The sequence below is a fragment of the Macaca mulatta genome, chromosome 10 (assembly GCF_049350105.2).
Source record: "Macaca mulatta isolate MMU2019108-1 chromosome 10, T2T-MMU8v2.0, whole genome shotgun sequence".
In the NCBI taxonomy this organism is placed as follows: domain Eukaryota; kingdom Metazoa; phylum Chordata; class Mammalia; order Primates; family Cercopithecidae; genus Macaca; species Macaca mulatta.
The window spans coordinates 29,634,919-29,655,235 of NC_133415.1; the positions used below are offsets into that span (position 1 = coordinate 29,634,919).

At 40.7% G+C, this 20,317-nt stretch overlaps 1 long non-coding RNA gene across 1 annotated transcript in view; it reads left to right on the plus strand.

Annotated features, from left to right (window-relative positions):
- The window catches only part of LOC144331918 (uncharacterized), a 184,348-nt gene that overhangs the window by 43,054 nt on the left and 120,977 nt on the right, over positions 1-20,317 (plus strand). The window lies entirely within an intron of this gene.

Sequence of the window (20,317 nt, forward strand, 5' to 3'; positions counted from 1 at the left end):
CAGCGGAGTTAGTGACTGTACTTATTTCTTCCCTTAGAATAAAGGTACTTTTCTCCTCCTGAGACAAGACTTCTCTCTATCAAGTGTTACCCCAATGTGAGAAACGGAGGACTTTTAATAAATTATTCAACAAAGGCCTGGTTCTCACACAGTTCTCTAAATATTCCTCACTCTCCTATGTGGGAAATGCATACATATTTTTACATAGTAAGTTATAAAGCAGTCTTGGCTCAAACTTGGCATGGGTCCCCACATCCTCCTCCTCCCTAGGTCACCCCCACCACCACCCCCATCATAGATACAGTACCAGCAGCTGCCTCCACTGCCATGGGGTTTTTGAGTCATTCTTCTTGGACAGAATAGCTTTGCGTAATCAATACATTAAATACACAACAAAAAATGTTTCTAGCCCTCCCAGAGTGCCTCACGCTGTTCCACATGTCTGTTCTTTGGCGTATGCTATTCTCTCTGCCCTGAATGCCCTCTCACTTAATCTACCTGGCAAACACTGATTTCATCTCCACATCCTGCTCAAACAACCCCACTTCAGTAAGATCGTTCTTATCTTGCAATACATACTTCTTCCACCCAGTAAACCCTTGGTTCCTTTTCACCCATCCCTGGCCCATGCGCCTCCTATTAGACTTATTGTCCTGCACTGTAATTACTGTAATTAGTTGAATATGTGTCTAATTCTCATTCTGGATTGTGCGCTTACAGAAGAGGGCTATTTCCTATGTCCTGGAAGCTACAACACAGTCTTGTCCACACTGGGCACCTATTGTATGATTACTGAACTAAACTGGAGTTGAATGTGTACATTTAGGTAAACTACTTGAAAGTTAAGGAAACTACTAATTAAATAACATTCTTGATTTAGCAACTTCACATTATTTTGGGAATTAGACATCTAAATCAAAGTAACAGACAAGCTTACACATACCTTCCAAAGTGGATGCAAGGCCTGCTCACTGGCAACCATGACAGATTTTGGCCAGCCAGGAAGAAGTTTCCTACTGTTCCATGATTACTTATCATTACAGCCTAAAAACAAAACCAAAAAGCCACAATGGAATACAAGATACCAGACTGCTCCAAAGACACAGGTCTTTCAAATAGATGACCTTCAGTTGTCCCCAAGTCCATTCCTCCCTTCTTTTTAGGAATGTAACTTGCTACCTCCTAAGTTAGAGGAGGGCCTGTGGAGACTACAGTCCCTTCCAGCTATGAAACCATAAGGCTAAATCATTTTTTCTCGTGTGAAAATAATATTGCTTCTCCCCCCACCCCCGCCACCCAAATAGTTAAGCAGTACCATGGTTTCCAGCAGGGTCAGAGAGAGAAGTGGTTTAGTGAACGTATGCATCAATCAGGACTGGAAAAGCTTAATAGGTGCCTTGCTTCTTCCAAAAGGACAGTCACATTGCTGTTACTGTAGTGTCCTTCTAATTAACCCAAGTCCTCTCTACTCAGGGTCCCCAGCCCTGATCCCCAGACCAGGTATGCCAAAAGGCAATATTAGGGATTTCCCTGATTCCCTGGGCCTAGCATGACCTAGGGATGACAACTGGGACAACTGGCTGGTAGAAATACTTCCCATGCAACAAGTGAACTTATTACCACCACCAGCAGTATCTGCATTTTACAGGCAGTTTCTTCACATCAGAGGCTTAAACCAGAACACCTGAATTAAGTTAATCTTCATTCAGTAAGTATTTGAGGGCCTACTATGTGTATAGTTGACCTTTCTTATAGAAGGTATCAATGGTAGGTAGGTAGAAGGGCATTACAACTTTGAAAGAAATTTATAAAATGTTCTCAGATGAAGAAAATCACCCTTTTCATTTAAAAAAAAAACCAAGCAGGATGAAGAGATTCCAGAAAGAAGGTGGCTTTAACCACATGTCCTTATTTCTCCCTCACTGTTCCCTTTCTGGAATAATATGACAGTCACAACAGCCAGAGTTGGGTGGGGGAGCAGAAGATATATTTAATACTTTCTCAAAGATCTCCGGGCCAAAATTGATAAAGAGAAATGAATAAAAAGTGCTTGTTTCCCCTACCTTATCTCCTGTAAGATCCAGGGCACCAGCAACAAAGATCAAGCCGCCTTGGTTTCCTGTGGGGGCCCAGCAGGCAGAAGCGTACACATACTTTCAGAAAGGAGTTTCATTTGTGCAAATGTGGACATTTCAGTTCAGTGGGAAAAGAGTGATTTGCTCAATAACTAGAATAAAATAAAGCTAGACTCTTCCTATCTCATCATACAAAAAGGTACATTCTAGATATTCTAGGAATGTAAATATTAAAAAACATATGTTAGAACATTTAGAATAATACTTGTATAGTCTTGAAGTGGGAAAAACATTCCTAAGCAAGCTAGGAGATCTAGAAGGTAGAAAGGAAAACAGAATGCTGACATTTAAAAGTGAACAAAAATTCAAATGAGAAGAAGACACCAATAGCAGAATCTAGACCAGTGGTGATTTTCTCCCATCCCCTGAGGGGGACATATGGCAACCTCTGGAACATGTTTGGTTGTCACAACTGAGTAGGGGCCAGGGATACTTCTAAGCATCCTTTTGAGGACAGATGCTTCACAACAAGGAATTATTTGGCCCCGAATGTCAGTAGTGCTGAGGTTGAGGAACACTGGTCTAGACAACTGGTACTTTGGAAAAATCATTAGTGAAATGACAGGTTGACAAAAGTAAAGTCAAACAACCCAATTCAAAAATGACCAAATAAACTGGCTATTCACAGAAGAGGAAAAACAACAGAGAAACTCATGAGAAGATGCTCAACCTCATAGTGAAATGGCTACATTGTTTGGGTTATATGCCCTGAGGTTCATTATCTCTCACTGAGAAAGAATTTAGGATATGAACACATCTGAGTGGGTTAAGGAGTGGCAAGTTTAATAGAAGAAAGGAGATAGGAGAGCAGCTCCTTGCAAGAGAGAGACGTCCAAAAAGGGGGAGGTGGCCAACCACAGCAGATTTTATAGGCAGGCTGGAGAAGGCGGTGTCTGATTTACATAGGGCTCACAGAGTGGTTCAGTCAGGTATGACATTCACACAGCATGCAGGGAAGGCTGGTTGTCTCACCCTGATCTTATTAGGCAAATAGGCTTTCTGGTTGATCTTGTCTGCTCTATCTGCCTAAGTGATTTCTTCTTACCTCCTGTATCATTCCCATCTTTGGAGTGTTAACCGTAATTGCTGTTGGGGATGTTGGACAATGACTCTTTCTGGCTACTTCCTGCTGAAAGGGGGCATTGTATGGGGAATGGCAGCAAGGGCTCCTCCTGGGTTGATCTAAGGGTCCTTGGAAGAAAGGTGGGTCTATGTGTGGTTTGATCTGCAGCACCATTTGGAGTTTGATTGCTGTCAGTCATTCCAATGGGTTGTGATACTGTTTTGCCTCCACCAGATGCTGCTGAAACAATATAAAAGTAACATTCTTTTTAGAATAAGTGACATTGAATTTGGGTGGCTACAGTAACTTCAGTGTTAACTTTGGCTAAATCTTTCCTGCAATTAATTCCCTCATGACTTCCACAGACCATCTAAGACATGCTTAAACTTTCTGACTTGTTCTAAAAACCCTTCTTTTTAAACAACCAACTATTCGTTTAAGGACAAGTATTTATCATCCTTTTAATCCTTTCATGACTTCCACGAACCATCTACTACAATATGCTTAAAGCTAGTGACTTGTCCTTAACATCCATGTTTTAAACGACTATTCTCTTTACAAGTATTTACCATACAAGATCGTTTTTTTTCTTTTTTCCTTTTTTTCTTTTCTTTTCTTTTTTTTCTCTTTTTTCTTTTTTTCTTTCTTTTTGAGGCGGATTCTCGCTCTCGCTCAGGCTGGGGTGCAGTGGTGCAATCTTGGCTTGCCACAAGCTCCGCCTCCCAGGTTCACGCCATTCTCCTGCCTCAGCCTCCCAAGTAGCTGGGACTACAGGCACCTGCCACCATACCTGGATAATTTTTTGTATTTTTTAGTAGAGACAGGGTTTCACCATGTTAGCCAGGATGGTCTCGATCTCCTGACCTTGTGATCTGCCCACCTTGGCCTCCCAAAGTGACAAGATCATTTCTCATAAACATCACTTTCCTTTGTAACCTTCTTGCATAGCCAGAGTGTGACATATTACCAAACCCAATAAGAAGTTCTAGCAGACTCAGTGATAGTAAAACTTTCATGCTTTCTTTTTATTGGTAACTTTTCCTGCTATAAGGATTAATTAAGCAAAATACGAGAGCAGTGGAAATTCTCTGTATTAGTACATTTTCACCCAGGTGATAAAGGCATACTGAGACTGGAGAAAAAAAGGTTTAGTGGACTTACAGTTCCACATGGCTGGAGAAGTCTTACAATCATGGCAGAAGGCAAGGAGGAGCAAGTCATGTCTTACATGGATCACAGCAGGCAAAGAGAGAGCTTGTGCAGGGAAACTCCTGTTTTTTAAAACCATCAGATCTCATGAGACTTACTATCATGAGAACAGCATGGGAAAGACCTGCCCTCATGATTCAATTACCTCTTACCAGGTTCCTCCCATGACATGTGGAAATTGTGGGAGTTACTATTCAAGATGAGATTTGGGTGGGGACACAGCCAAGCCACATCATTCCATCCCGGCCCCTCTGAAATCTCATGTCCTCACATTTCAAAACCAGTCATGCTTTCCCAACAGTTCCCCAATGTCTTAAGACTCATTTCAGCATTAACTCAAAAGTTTACAGTCCAATGACTCATCTGAAGCAAGGCAAGTCCCTTCTGCCTAAGAGCCTGTAAAATCAAAAGCAGGTTAGTTAACTTCCTGGATAATATAGGCATTGGATAAATACAGCCATTCCAAATGGGAGAAATTCACCAAAAAAAGGGGCTACAGACCCCATGTAAGTCCAGAATCCAGCAGAGCAGTCAAATCTTAATGCTTCAAAATGATTTCCTTTGACTCCATATCTTGCATTTGGGTCACACTGATGCAAGTGGTGGGTTCCCATGGCATTGGGAAACTCTACCCCTGTGGCTTTGCAGAATATAGCCCCGCTCCTGGATGCTTTTCATGGGCTGGTGTTGAGTGTCTGGCTTTTCCAGGTGCACAGTGCAGGCTATAGGTAGATCTACCATTCTGGAGTCTGAAGAATGGTAGGTGGCCCTCTTCTCACAACTCCACTAGGTGGTGTCCCAGTAGGGACTCTGTGTGGGGGCTCTGACCCCACATTTCCCTTCACAGTTATTCTAATATGTAGGCAAAAAAAAAAAACCCCAAAAACAAAAACCTTAAAAACAACAAATGAGACTAGGATTTAATGACAAATGTTGGTAAGCTTTGGAGCATAATTTTTTTCTCTCCAGTCCTCATTTCACAAATTATGATAGGACTGTGTTGTTTGTAGAATAAACTTTAGTCTTATACTTGGCCTGATTATTTGCATAAAGTGCAGCAAGAATGTTTATCTCTACATAGGCGTTTTGGATTGACTTTGATGGAGCTCTGCTTCACAAGGAATCTTAAGTAGGATCCCTTAAAGGCAAGCCCAGCCATGGGTTCATCTCCTCAAATACCTGTGAGTTGAGTGATCCCTTTCTCTTAAGGTCCCAAGATAAACTTGGAGCTCCTGAACCTGTTGAAAGTGACATTCTTTACTGACCACAGGTCAGGAACACCCTGTACATGGACTATGTAGACAAGGTACGAGGCCAGTCTTCCCCAAGGGGCTTTTATTGGCTCTGCGGGTCAAGATTGACTCCTTAATGGGAAGCATACCTGTCCCAGTCAAAGCCTTGATAAAATAGCCAGTTTTTCCAATTGTGTCCTATGCAAAAGAAAAATGGATTTGTATTGCATTGATCTGAAAAAGTATATTGCCGGATGTTAAGAATACTCACAGATTGTTTCCAAATTCTAGAGGAACTAGACAGAAACAGACAAGTTCCAAACTTTGTTCACAGGAGCATACCTTACTCAATGGTTAAGGCCATGAATCGTTCAAAATAAGTTTACTTGACTCTGAAAAACAAAACGAGGATCAGGAATATTCCACACAAAAGTAAAAAATGTTGCTTTAACTTTCTGAGGGCAGGCCATTTAGTTAACTCTTGTTTTGCTTGATATTTGTAAACATTTCAGTTTTTCATGAGCCCTGTGTGTTCTTTCTCTATGCCAGTGTTACAATCTTCAAAGCTATTAAAAACTTACATTCGAGAAAAGTCCTTAATATAGCTTGATTATTAAACCATATTTTGAGAAAAAACAAAGCAAGACAATAATTGTCTGTGAATGACAAAATTTCCAGGGTAGTTACAGTTAAAAACATGACTGATAAGTTCAGTTATCTCCATGGTTTACAATAACTTTACCATTAATTATGATTGATGGCATATACTCAGAGGGTAGAATTTTAGAAATCCCATGCAATTTTGGAACATGTATCAGTATTCACCAAAATATAACTTAAAGAGAATTGGACATCACTTGGCAATTTCATGTGACTAAACATGTCAAACAATCCTGTTCACCTCTTTTCTGAATGTTTCAGGGGCCCTCTGAACCATTCAGAAAGTCAGGCATCAGGAAAGACGATTTTGAAACTTGAAGTTTGATGTTGGAATGCCTGTTATGTGTTAAAGGTTTAAAACACTTGATGTTACAAAATAGAATTCCACATTACCCTAAAGTACTTATTTTGCCAAAATGATGACTAAAAAAGCAAAAAACCTTTCATTTGCCTTTACTATTCATGGAAATCCTGTTCAAAGCCAAAATCTACCCTTGCATTAGCTTATTAATGTTAAACCCCAATTTCTAATGAAACCTCATAGACAATTCCATCTAATCTTAACCAATTTGACCATGAGGTGAAATCTAAACAAACCTTTTATAATGCCTTTTGCTAAAGGGAAGATTATAGTCTTAAGATAACTTTGCTGTGCTTTGATTTCAATGTTCTTATGAAAAGACCATAAAGTACCATTTTGAATATAGTTAATGTTTACACATTGTTTTGCAGGATTCATTTTTACAGTCTTTCCACAACTTACTTAAACCTTTACCTTTATCATATCAAATTTAAGACAATCCCTCATCCCTGAGCAAAGTAAACTTTGCTTTCTTATAATTTTTAATCTATGCTTTCTTATAATCTTTTACTAAAAGACATACTTTACTGTTTTTATACACTTTGCAAATGAAACTGGTTATCTCAAATACATGTTGCACTGTTAACTCTTAGTAATTTTTACTTTTGGTGAAAAACCTGGTTAGTAAGTGATTTTAATTATGTACCAGATGTGGAACCTAGGGCCCAGATAGAAGTGCAGATAAGGTTTGACTCTTTCCAGTATCTAAACTCTACGTGCCTCAGGCCTTACCTGTCTGTAAAGCAGCCAGTAATACAACCTTGGAAATTTAGCGAACCTAGTGTCTACATTGTATGATTTAGACCACCTATTTGAATTTTGATGACACTTGCATTTTACCAATAATCCTTAAGACTATTTTTATTTCTTAATGATTAAAGACACGTGAACTAAAAGAATTTGACTTAAGTGCTTATTTTTCTTTAAGCCGATCAATTAGAGCTCTTTTTATAGACATTACACAGAACACATATATAGCGACACAAACAGAAGATTCAACACTTGTACGATTTTTTAATTTGCCAGTTTCTTAATTGGATTACTTGCTTCAGGGTGGAGCCCTTGGAGGAACAGTGCCAGGAAGGCATGCATTTCTAGGGCAAAACAAGCAAGCACAGCTGAAGACAGGCAGATCCCCAAAATTAAGGGTGCCATTTTATTCTGGATCTTGGATCCCCAAAAGGAGGGAGATTCTATGGGAGAAGACAGTGCAGTGCCTCTTCTATGCTTTTAATTGCAAGGCAACCCAAAGACAATTGGCTTATTTTGTAATGAGCCCATTTGCCGTGGGAACCTCATCTCTCAGTGGGGGCTGGGGATGTTTCCATATCTTACAGGTGGCCAATAACATGCCTCTCTGATGTATAACTACTATTAGCCATCCCTTAATGTGTATTCCCCACCTGGTTATTAGACATCAAAACTCTCTCTAATATGCAGTATTTGGTGCCCCCTAAACTTAAAACTGTCAGATAACACAATGCAAAATAGAACAGAGCCTTTTGATTTTGAGAGGGAACCATCTGCTTTTAATTCCTCGGGTTTTATGAGGAAAACAGAGGGTTTTTCCCCCTCAAAATGGGGTCTGTGGTCTCTGTTTCGCCCACGGAATCCCATGTTACCAGAAGTTGTCTTAGGGCATCTTGTGCATGTATTAAAAGCAGTAAGACAAAAAATGGAGAAAAATAATTCAGTCAATTGAGAAGAAAAAACCTTTTTCCCAGAAAAACAAGATTTAAGAGGAGAAAAATATAAAGGCCTTTTAAATATACCTATAACTTGAATATCCACTTTTAATGAAACTGAGTGCTCTTGAAGAAAATTCTTATAAATCTTTTGTTACTCAACTTTAGCCATACCAAGGAGTTAAAATTTTTGGCTTTTGAACTTTACAAAAGTTAACCTCACAGTTAAAGCCAACAAGCCTTAATTAGGTTATGACTGAACCATGAGTGTACAAAGTGTTTTTAAAGGGGTGATAAGCGCTTTTGAAACTGTCTTTGAAAAATTGTTACTGAGACACAGTAGAAGAGATCTGACCCAACCAACTTCCTTTTGTTTCCAGCCCCCAAGCTGTCCTTGCCCATCCCAGGGCATAGGCTGAACCAACTTTGGGAGGGGCCTGGTTTACACTTTGTAGTCCAAAACAAAGATGATAGCAGTCTTTTCCTAAGATATACTTACTTCTTCTCTGGAAACCAGACCAAAAAATTAAACACAAGATTGGAAACCGTGGCTCAGGAGTCACACAGCTGGAAGCTACAAGATTTTTGACCCTTCTTTAACTGCTCTCAAGATCAGTGCTTAAGATATTTCGTAACCTTACCCTTGATGGATCAGCTGGCACCACCCAGATTGACAAACTGGCTTATCTGATTTTGTGGCCCTCACCCAGGAACTGACTTAGCACAAGAAGACAGCCACCATTGTAAAATGGCAGAGACTAAAACATAGTATTGTCATGTGGTTACAGGTCGTGTTCCCAAGGACATGAAACAAGATGGTGGCCTGTAGCCAAGTTTGTTACTGATTATTTTGTTTGGCTTGCTTGAACAGCAGGCTTATGGGGTCCTGGGTCTGTATCCTAACCTGAAGTACCCTTGCTTTTGACAGAATTGTGCAGAAAGACACACAAAGCACACCAGATTGGCTACAGCTTAAGACCAACCTCACAAATCCTTTTTATTAGTTAAAATTTTACAGAGAATATAAACAATGATCCTTATTATCTCTTTTACTGGTTTGCACAGGGAGAGAGGAGCCAAAAGCCTGAGTGGTAACTTTGCCAGCATGTCAAGCTTCTGGGTTCCCTTTGCCTTAGCTCAACTCTAAGCCAATCATTTTAAGGTTTGGAAAATTAACTTTTCCCAGGTTGGAAGAATATTATAAAAGAAGATAGAATCCATTTTAAACTGTGAAAGAGGAAAAGTACCATAGAAAAGTCTGGGGTTCCAATTAGTCTTAAGAAGTATTGCTTTCCTTCCTATTGGCAATGGTGTTTTCCCTATTTCGTCACCTTCCTTGTTTTCTCTTTTTCATTTTTGCCTGTTATAGGAGACATATTGCTCATCTCCAAAATTCTCCGCCACTTGCAGGGATGCCTGTTTTTCAGCTGCAGTTACGGTTTGCCTTAGCAGCAGCATAACATCCCTCCATGAGAGGTCAAGTACCTGAGTTAAATTTTGGAAAACTTGTATATACCTATCAGGGTTGTTAGAAAATTGGCTTAAGTCTTCCTTTACTTGTCTAAGGTCTTGCAATGAGAGAGGAACTTGAACCCTAGTGGCATCACCTCCATTGGGCATTTCCTGTAGGGGTGAGAGTGAAGGTGGGGGAGGGGGAAATTTTGGAGATGGTGGAGGTGGAAGAGCTGGTGGCATGATTGGAGGTTGCCCAGATAAGGGAGACTGGAAGCCATACTAATTGGAGACAGAATAGGTGCCTTAAGAGAACATAAGTACCAAATAGCCATTTTCCTGTGGATGGGGCCGTGGTTTTGGAGGATATTTTACTCCTAATTGTTGACAGCAGAATTTTCTCATTTACAAAGTAGCATGAAGCCCGGTTTCTAGTAGAGAGGCATAAAAAGGGGAGAGAATTGGGAGGTGAGGCTGTTTCAGTGAAGAACCAACAAAGTGCCTTGTGGAGAGGATCCCTGTTACACTAGGTGGTACGGTTGACCTTGAAAAGCCATATACTCTCCAGACCAAGGGCAGAGTGACTTTGACATGCCTTGTGTTCTCCAGACCAAGGGCAGAGAGACCGGGAAATGCCATGTGCTCTCCAGACCTAGGGCAGAGAGAGATGCTCACTGTGTGTGTGGGGACCCTCTGTTCCTAGAAAATCAGAGTTGCCTTCCCTTGAGCTATATCCCTGGTTAGTACTACATTCCCTGATCTTGTCAAACATGATTACTTCCCTGAACTGTGAAATTTTGCACACACTGAACACACAGAGAGGTTAGAGACATAGCGACTATAGATAGGAAAAGGAGGAAAATTTTGCAACAAGATAGCTGGGGATCCTTTCCTAACATCCAGATGGGCTGTCAGAAGCTGGGTTCAGTCCAGAAACTTTTGAATAACACCAGGGTGTCATTCAAAACTGGTCAGAAACTCTTAGTTTCTTAGACTTCTGGCCTCACACAATAGTTAGGTCCTCCGTGAAAGGAAGCTGGTTCGAAGCATGGCCAATGTGTCCATGACCTGTGAGTATTGGGGGATTCTCCATATTCTTCCCAGTAAGCCTGACATCCAAGTCTTTAAGAAGGGCAGCCATGTTAATCATATTTTTAAATGGCTGATGGATGCGTGTTATTGATTTAATTTGATTTTAAAATGGAGGCTGAGAGCCTCAGAATGAAAGGACAGATTTTGAGGTTCACTCCATACTTACAACTCCAATGATTCTACTTTCTGTTCTGATCCCAATCTCAGATGAGAACCTCCAACTGAAATGACTACATTTTCTGGGGTATATACCCCGGGGTTTGTTGTCTCACACCAAGAAAGAATTGAGAACATGGATACATGTGGGTAGGCTAAGGAGTGGAAAGTTTAATAGAAGAAAGGAGTGAGAAGAGCAACTCCTTGTGTGTGTGTGAGTGAGAGATGTCTGAAAAGCAGGAGACAGTGGACCACAGCAGATTTTATAAGCAGGCTGGAGAAGGTGGTATCTGATTTATGTAGGGCTCACAGATTGGTTCAGCCAGGTATGACATTTACATAGCATGCGGGGAAGGCTGTTGCCCCATCCTAATCTTGTTGTGCAAATAGGCTTACCAGCTACTCGGTGCCATCTTGTCTACTCTTTACTGTTTACGTGGCTGACAAAGAGAAGGGAATTTGGAGCTGTCATCTTGAACATGTCTAGTCCCTAGTTTCTGCCAGTATTCACCTGTGCGAGCTCCCATCTTGCTTACTTATGTCTGCAGCTTGACTTTACAGGCTGTTCTTTGTAAGAAAATAATTTGGGCTGCTTTTTGTTAACAAGAAAAGCCTTACCAAGGACTTCCATACCCTTAATATCTGCCTAAGTGATTTCTTCTTAACTCTTATATCAATAGCATTTGGGAACAGCAAATGAAAGCTACGAGACATCACTGCTTACCCATCAGATTGGCACATGCACAAATTAAACAAGCAGCTGTCAAGGCTGGTGAGAGCTTGGGGAAAAGGGCATGCTCATATGCTGCCAGTGTGAAATGCAGATGTCAACAACCTTTGGGGATTGCCACTTAGCAATAGCTATTAAAATGTAAAGTAAACATGTCCTTCTGACTCTGCAATTTCAATTTTGGGAATCCATACCACACAAATGAAAAGCACCAACACAGTACACAAACCCTGGCAACAATCTAAGTGTCAGTTAATAGGGAAGAGCTGAATAGTACACATTTGTATGATGACTGTGCAGCTGATTAAAACATGAGCTAGGTCTGTATCTATTGTACTTTAGGACTCTAATATATTAAGTTAAAAATCAAGTTGCAGAGTAATGTGTTTGATATAATCCTTTTTGTGAAGACAATGCAAAAATTCTACATATGTGTTCATATATTTGCATAAGCACTGAGAAAGGGGAGGAAGCTCATGCCTGTAATCCCAGAACTTTAGGGGAGCTAAGGCAGGAGGATCACGAGTCCAGGAGTTTGAGACTAAACTGGGTAACATGGTAAGACCCGTTTCTACAAAAAATTAAACAAGTATTAGCCAGACATTATGACATGTACCAGTAGTCCCAGATAGTTAGGGGAGCTGACGTGGGAAGATCACCTGAGCCCAGGAGTTCAAGGCTGCAGTGAGCCCAAATCATGTTATTGTACAGTACACTCCAGCCTGGGCAAGAGAGAAAAGATTCTGTAAAAAAAAAAAAAAAAAAAAAAAAAAAAAAAAAAAAAAAAAAGAGGGAGGAAGGAAGGGGAGGAAAGATACACAGCCTCTGGTTACCTCGGAAATATAGGAATGGATGGGGGAAGAACAGTAACTTATTAACTTTTTGCGCATTTTTCACTTCTTACAATGAGCATGCAGAACTTTTGTAGTTAACAATGTCTGATTCTTAAAAAGAACCAGGGGAAAGATAATCTAAAGAAGGAAAGGAATCAGTTTTCTGGATCTCCATGCATGTTTTATGACTTCCTGAAAGGAAGGAGCAGCAGGTATCCTCTGGAAGTGACCAGATTGCTCACTCATCCTTTGCCTTTGGCCAGACATAGACCCAAAGCATGGCCAAGACAAAGCTACGCATGGGCTTCCTAATTCAATAACAGCACTAAGGGAAAGATCCCCAAACAGGTGCTCAATCTTCAGAATCCCTGCCCAGGCCACCCAGAAGGATGCTTCTAATAACTGAGGACAATTTTTAAAAATTATTTGAATGATCTAGATAAAAATCTCAGATATAAAGGAGTCCCTTTACATTTGGAATAAAGGGCCTGCATTTTCTCTTCTGATACAAAAAAGATCTCTTAAAGTCCACAACTCCATTGCTGCAGCTGCCCACTAGCAGTGCAGTGATGCGTAAGCCCTCAAGATTGTCCAAAGATTGTACTTCAAAGGGCCACATGTCCCACAGTAAGAAGCTGTGACCCAATAAACACCCCAAAGTAAGGTCACATGGGCATGCAGTCTTCAGCTCAGTAGGGGCCACCCAAAATAAAAACTCCACCATTGGTTAGCAATTGGTGGTGTTGTCTTGGTGGCATTGTCACCAGCCACTCCTGCTTAGTGAAGCAGGCCAGGCGGAGGCCTCTAATGGTTAACAGCTCAGCTTAGGGGACATAAGTGACACCAACCTAAACTTTCATACTCACTAGACCTTCCAGTGGAACATGGGCTGTATCTGGCCCTGGATAGTGTGGTTAAGGGATATCTCCCCCCACCCCCCCCCAGATTTCAATATCTTTAGGAGTGTAAGTGGTTTTTGGTTATATCGATGAACTTTTTTTCTTCTTTTTTTTTTTTTTATTATACTTTAAGTTCTAGGGTACATGTGCACAGCCTGCAGGTTCGTTACATAGGTATACATGTGCCATGTTGGTTTGCTGCACCCATCAACTCGTTATTTACCTTAGGTATTTCTCCTAATGCTATCCCTTCCCCAGACACCCACCTGCGACAGGCCCTGGTGTGTGATGTTTCCCACCCTGTGTCCCTGTATTTTCATTGTTCAACTCCCACCTGTGAGTGAGAACACGCGGTGTTCGGTTTTGGTTTTCTGTCCCTGTGATAGTTTGCTTAGAATGATGGTTCCCAGCTTCATCCATGTCCCTGCAAAGGACATGAACTCATCCTTTCTTTATGGCTGCATAGTATTCCATGGTGTATATGTGCCACATTTTCTTAATCCAGTCTATCATTGATGGGTTGGTTCCAAGTCTTTGCTATTGTGAATAGCGCTGCAATAAATGTGTGTGTGTGCGTCTTTAAAGTAGCATGATTTATAAACCTTCAGGTATACACCCAGTAACGGGATCACTGGGTTAAATGGTATTTGTGGTTCTAAATCCTTGAGGAATTGCCACACTGTCTTTCACAATGGTTGAACTAATTTACACTCCCACCAACAGTGTAAAAGTGTTAATATTTATCCACACCCTCTCCAGCATCTGTTGATTCCTGACTTTTTAATGATTGCCATTCTAACTGGCATGAGATGGTATCTCATTTTAATTTTGATTTGCATTTCTCTGATGACCAGTGATGATGAGCATTTTTGCATATGTCTGTTGGCTGCATAAGTGTCTGTTCATACCATTTGCTCACTTTTTGATGGGTTTTTTTTTCTTGTAAATTTGTTTAAGTTCTTTGTAGACTCTTGATTATTAGCCCTTTGTCAGATGGGTAGATTGCAAAAATGTTCTCCCATTCTGCAGGTTGCCTGTTCACTCTGATGATAGTTTCTTTTGCTGTGCAGAAGCTCCTTAGTTTAACTAGATGCCGTTTGTCTATTTTGGCTTTTGTTGCCATTGCTTTTGGTGTTTTAGTCATGAAGTCTTTCCCCATGCCTATGTCCTGAATGGTATTGCCTAGGTTACCTTCCAGGGTTTTGATGGTGTTAGGTCTTACATTTAAGTCTTTATTCCACCTTGAGTTAATTTTTGTGTACGGTGTAAGGAAGGGGTCCAGTTTCAGCTTTCTACATATGGCAGCCAGTTTTCCCAGCACCATTTATTAAATAGGGAATCCTTTCCCCATTTCTTGTTTTTGTCAGGTTTGTCAAAGATCAGATGATTGTAGATGTATGGTGTTATTTATGAGGCCTCTGTTCTGTTCCATTGGTCTATATATCTGTTTTGGTACTAGTACCATGCTGTTTTGGTTACTGTAGCCTTGTAGTATAGTTGAAAGTCAGGTAATATGATGCCTCCAGCTTTGTTCTTTTTGCTTAGGGTTGTCTTGGCTATGTGGGCTCTCATTTCGTTTCCTATGAACTTTAAAGTAGTTTTTTTTTCAATTTGGTGAAGAAAGTCAGTGGTAGCTTGATGGGGGATAGCATTGAATCTATACATTACCTTGGGCAGTATGGCCATTTTCATGATATTGATTCTTCCTATCCATGAGCATGGAATGTTCTTCCATTTGTTTGTGTTCTCTTTTATTTTATGAGCAGTGGTTTATAGTTCTCCTTGAAGAGGTCCTTCATTTCCCTTGTAAGTTGGATTTGTAGGTATTTTATTCTCTTTGTAGAAATTGTGAATGGGAGTTCACTCGTGATTTGGCTCTCTTGTCTATTACTGGTTTATAGGAATGCTTGTGATTTTTGCACATTAATTTTGTATCCTGAGACTTTGCTGAAGTTGCTTATCAGCTTAAGGAGATTTGGGGCTGAGATGATGGGGTTTTCTAAATAGACAATCATGTCATCTGCAAACAGGGACAATTTGACTTCCTCTTTTCCTAATTGAATTATTTTTTCCTCTTTTCCTCTTTTCCTCTTTCTCTTGCCTGATTGCCCTAGCCAGAACTTCCAGCGTTACATTGAATAGGAGTGGTGAGAGAGGGCATCCTTGTCTTTTGCTGGTTTTCAAAGGGAATGCTTCCAGTTTTTGCCCATTCAGTATGATATTGGCTGTGAGTTTGTCACAAATACCTCTTATTATTTTGAGATACATTCCATCAATACCTAGTTTATTGACAGCTTTTAGCATGAAGGGCTGTTGAATTTTGTCAAAGGCCTTTTCTGCGTCTATTGAGATAATCATGTGATTTTTGTCTTTGGTTCTGTTTATGTGATGGATTACATATATTGATTTTCATATGTTGAACCAGCCTTACATGGTATGGATAAAGCCAACTTGATTATGGGGTGGATAAGCTTTTTGATGAGCTGCTGGAGTCGGTTTGCCAGTATTTTATTGAGGATTTTCGCATCGATGTTCATCAGGGATATTGGCCTAATACTCTCTTTTTTTGTTGTGTCTCTGCCAGGCTTTGGTATTAGGATGATGCTGGCCTCATAAAATGAGTTTAGGGAGGATTACCTCTTTTTCTATTGATTGAAATAGTTTCAGAAGGAATGGGACCAGCTCCTCTTTGTATGTCTGGTAGAATTCGGCTGTGAATCCATCTGGTCCTGGACTTTTTTTGGTTTGTAGGCTATTAATTATTGCCTCAATTTCAGAGCCTGTTATTGGTCTATTCAGAGATTCAGCTTCTTCCTGGTTTAGTCTTGGGAGGGTGTATATGTCCAGGAATTTATCTATTTCTTCTAGATTTTCTAGTTTATTTGTGTACAGGTGTTTATAGTATTCTCTGATGGTAGTTTATATTTCTGTGGAATCGGTGGTAATATCCCCTTTATCATTTTTATTGCATCTCTCTGATTCTTCTCTTCTTTCTACTTTATTAGTCTTACTAGCAGTCTATCAATTTTGTTGATCTTTTCAAAAAACCAGCTACTGGATTCATTGATTTTTTGAAGGGTTTTTTTTGTTTTGTATCTCTATCTCCTTCAGTTCTGCTCTGATCTTATTTCTTGCCTTCTGCTAGCTTTTGAATGTGTTTGCTCTTGCTTCTCTAGTTCTTTTAATTGTGATGTTAGGGTGTTGATTTTAGATCTTTTCTGCTTTCTCTTGTGGGCATTTAGTGCTATAAATTTCCCTCTACACACTGCTTTAAATGTTTCCCAGAGATTCTGGGACACGTTGCGTCTTTGTTCTCACTGGGTTCAAAGAACATCTTTATTTCTGCCTTCATTTTGTTATTTACCACAGTAGTCGTTCAGGATCAGGTTGTTCAGTTTCCATGTAGTGGTGTGGTTTTGAGTGAGTTTATTAATTCTGAGTTGTAATTTGACTGTTGTATGGTCTGAGAGACAGTTTGTTGTGATTTCTGTTCTTTTACATTTGCTGAGGAGTGTTTTACTTCCAATTATGTGGTCAGTTTTAGAATAAGTATGATGTGGTGCCAGAAAGAATGTATATTCTGTTGATTTGGGGTGTAGACTTCTGTAGATGTCTACTAGGTCCACTTGGTCCAGAGCTGAGTTCAAGTCCTAGATGTCCTTGTTAACCTTCTCTCTCATTGATCTGTCTAATATTGACAGTGGGGTGTTAAAGTCTCCCATTTTTATTTTGTGGGAGTCTAAGTCTCTTTGTAAGTCTCTGAGGACTTGCTTTATGAATCTGGGTGATGCTATATTGGGTACATATATATTTAGGATACTTAGCTCTTCTTGTTGAATTGATCCCTTTACCATTATGTAGTGACTTTCTTTGTCTCTCTTGATCTTTGTTGGTTTACAGTCTGTTTTATCAGACTAGGTTTGCAACCCCTGCTTTTTTTTTTGCTTTTCCTTTGCTTGGTAGATCTGCCTCCATCCCTTTATTTTTAACCTATGTACGTCTTTGCACATGAGATGGGTCTCCTGAATACAGCACACCAGTGGGTCTTGACTCTTTATCCAATTTGCCAGTCTATGTCTTTTAATCGGGGCATTTATCTCATTTACATTTAAGGTTAATATTGTTATGTTTGAATTTGATCCTGTCATTATGATGTCAGCTGGTTATTTTGCCCCTTAATTGATGTAGTTTCTTCATAGCGTTGATGGTCTTTACAATTTGGTATGTTTTTGCAGTGGATGGTACTGGTTGTGCCTTTCCATGTTTAGTACTTCTTTCAGGAGCTCTTGTAAGGCAGTCTTGGTGGTGACAGACTCTCTCAACATTTGCTTGTCTGTAAAAGATTTTAATTCTCCTTCACTTATGAAGGTTAGTTTGGCTGGATATGCGATTCTGGGTTGAAAATTCTTTCCTTTAGAAATGTTGAATATTGCTCCCCACTGTCTCATAGGGTTTCTGCTGAGAAATCAACTGTTAGCCTGGTGTGCTTCCCTTTGTGGGTAACCCAACCTTTCTCTCTGGCTGCCCCTACCATTTTTTCCTTTATTTCAACCTTGGTGGATCTGACAGTTACATGTATTGGGTTGCTCTTCTCTAGGAGTATCTTTATGGTGTTCTCTGTATTTCCCGAATTTGAATGTTGGCCTGCCTTGCTAGGTTAGGGAAGTTCTCCTGGATAATATCCTAAAATGTGTTTTTTAACTTATTTCCATTCTCCCTGTCACTTTCTTGTATACCAATCAAACCATTTGGTCTTTTCACATAGTCCCATATTTCTTGGAACTACTTGTTCCTTTGTTTTTACTCTTTTTTCTCTAATCTTGTCCTCTTGCTTTATTTCATTAATTTGATCTTCAATCACTGATATCCTTTCTTCCACTTGATTGATTCAGCTATTGAAGCTTGTGCATTCATCATGAAGTTCTTGTGCCATGGTTTTCAGCTCCATCAGGTCATTTAAGGTCTTCTCTACACTGTTCATTCTAGTTAGCCATTTGTCTAACCTTTTTTCAAGGTTTTTAGTTTCCTTGAAATGGATTTAGAAGATGCTCCTTTAGCTCAGAGAAGTTTGTTATTACTGACCTTTTGAAGCCTACTTCTGTCAACTCGTCCAACTCATTCTCTGGTACGGTTTTGTTCCCTTGCTAGGGAGGAGCTGAGGTCCTTTGGAGGAGAAGAGGTGCTCTGCTTTTTAGAATTTTCAGCTTTTCTGCTCTGATTTCTCCCCATCTTTGTGGTTTTATCTACCTTTGGTCTTTGATTTTGGTGACCTACAGATGTGATTTTGTTGTGGATGTCCTTTTTGTTGATGTTGATGCAATTCCTTTCTGTTTGTTAGTTTTCCTTCTAACAGACCCCTCAGCTGCAGGTCTGTTGGAGTTTTCTGGAGGTCCACTCCAGACCCTGTTTGCCTGGTTGTCACCAGCAGAGGCTGCAGAACAGCAAATATTACTGCTTGATCCATCCTCTGGAAGCTTCATCCCAGAGGAGTGCCCATCTGTTTGAGGCATCTCTCATTGCCTACTGGGAGGTGTTTCCCAGTCAGGCTACATGGGGGTCAGCAACCTGCTTGAGGAGGCAGTCTGTCTGTTCTTGGAGCTCAAAATCTGTGCTGAGAGAACCACTGTTGTCTTCAGAGTTCAGACAGGGATGTTTAAGTCTGCAGAAGCTGTCTGCTGCCTTTTGCTCTACTGTGCCCTCCCCCCAGATGTGGAATCTGTAGAGAAAGTAGGCCTTGCTGAGTTATGGTGGAGTCCACCCAGTTTGTGCTTCCAGGCCTCTTTGTTTACACTGTGTGCTGCTTAAGTCTCAGCAATGGCAGGTGCCCCTCCCCTGTATAACTGCACCATGCAGGTTGAACTCAGACTGCTGCCCTAGCAGTGCGTAAGGCTCCGTGGGCGTGGGACCTGCCAAGCCAGGCACAGGAGGGTATCTCCTGGTCTGCTGTTTGTTAAGACCATGGGAAAAGTGCGGTATTTGGTCAGAAGTGTACATGTTTCTCCAGGTACAGTCTGTCACGGCTTCTCTTGGCTAGGAAAGTGAAATCCCCTGACCCCTTGGACTTCCTGGGTGAGGCAATGCCCTGCCCAGCTTCACCTTACCCTCCATGGGCTGCCCCCACTGTCCAACCAGTCCCAATGAGATGAACCAGGTACCTCAGTTGGAAATGCAGAAATCACCCGTCTTCTGTGTTGATCTTGCTGGCAGCTGCAGACTGGAGCAGTTCCTATTTGGCCATCTTGGAAGTGACCCCCGTTCTTGTTTTTTTGAGACAGGGTCTCTCTTTGTTGCTTCAGCTGCTGTGCAGTGGCACAGTCACGGCTCACTGCAGCCTCAAGATCTCGGGGTCAAGTGATCTTTCTGCCTCAGCCCCCAAGTAGCTTGGACTGCAGACATGCACCACCATGTCTGGCTAAATTTTGTATTTTTACACACAGATGAAGTTTTGCCATGTTTGGCCAGGCTGGCCTTGAACTCCTGAGCTGAAGCAATCTGTCTGCCTTGGCCTCCCAGAGTGCTGGGATTACAGTTTTGAGCCACTGTGCCTGGCAAAGTTTTTTAATAGCAGAATTGACTAAGCAAAAGAAAGAATTGGTGAGCCTGAAGACAGTTACTTAAAAATACACAGAGGACTCAAAAGGAAAAGTAATAAAAAGAATGAAGCATGCCTACAAGATCAGAACATAGCCTCAAAATGGCAAATCTGAGTTATTGGTCTTAAAGAAGAGTTAGAGAAAGAGATATGAATAGAAAGTGTGTTCAGTGGAATATAGAGAATTTCCAAAACCTAAATATGATATGAATATCCAA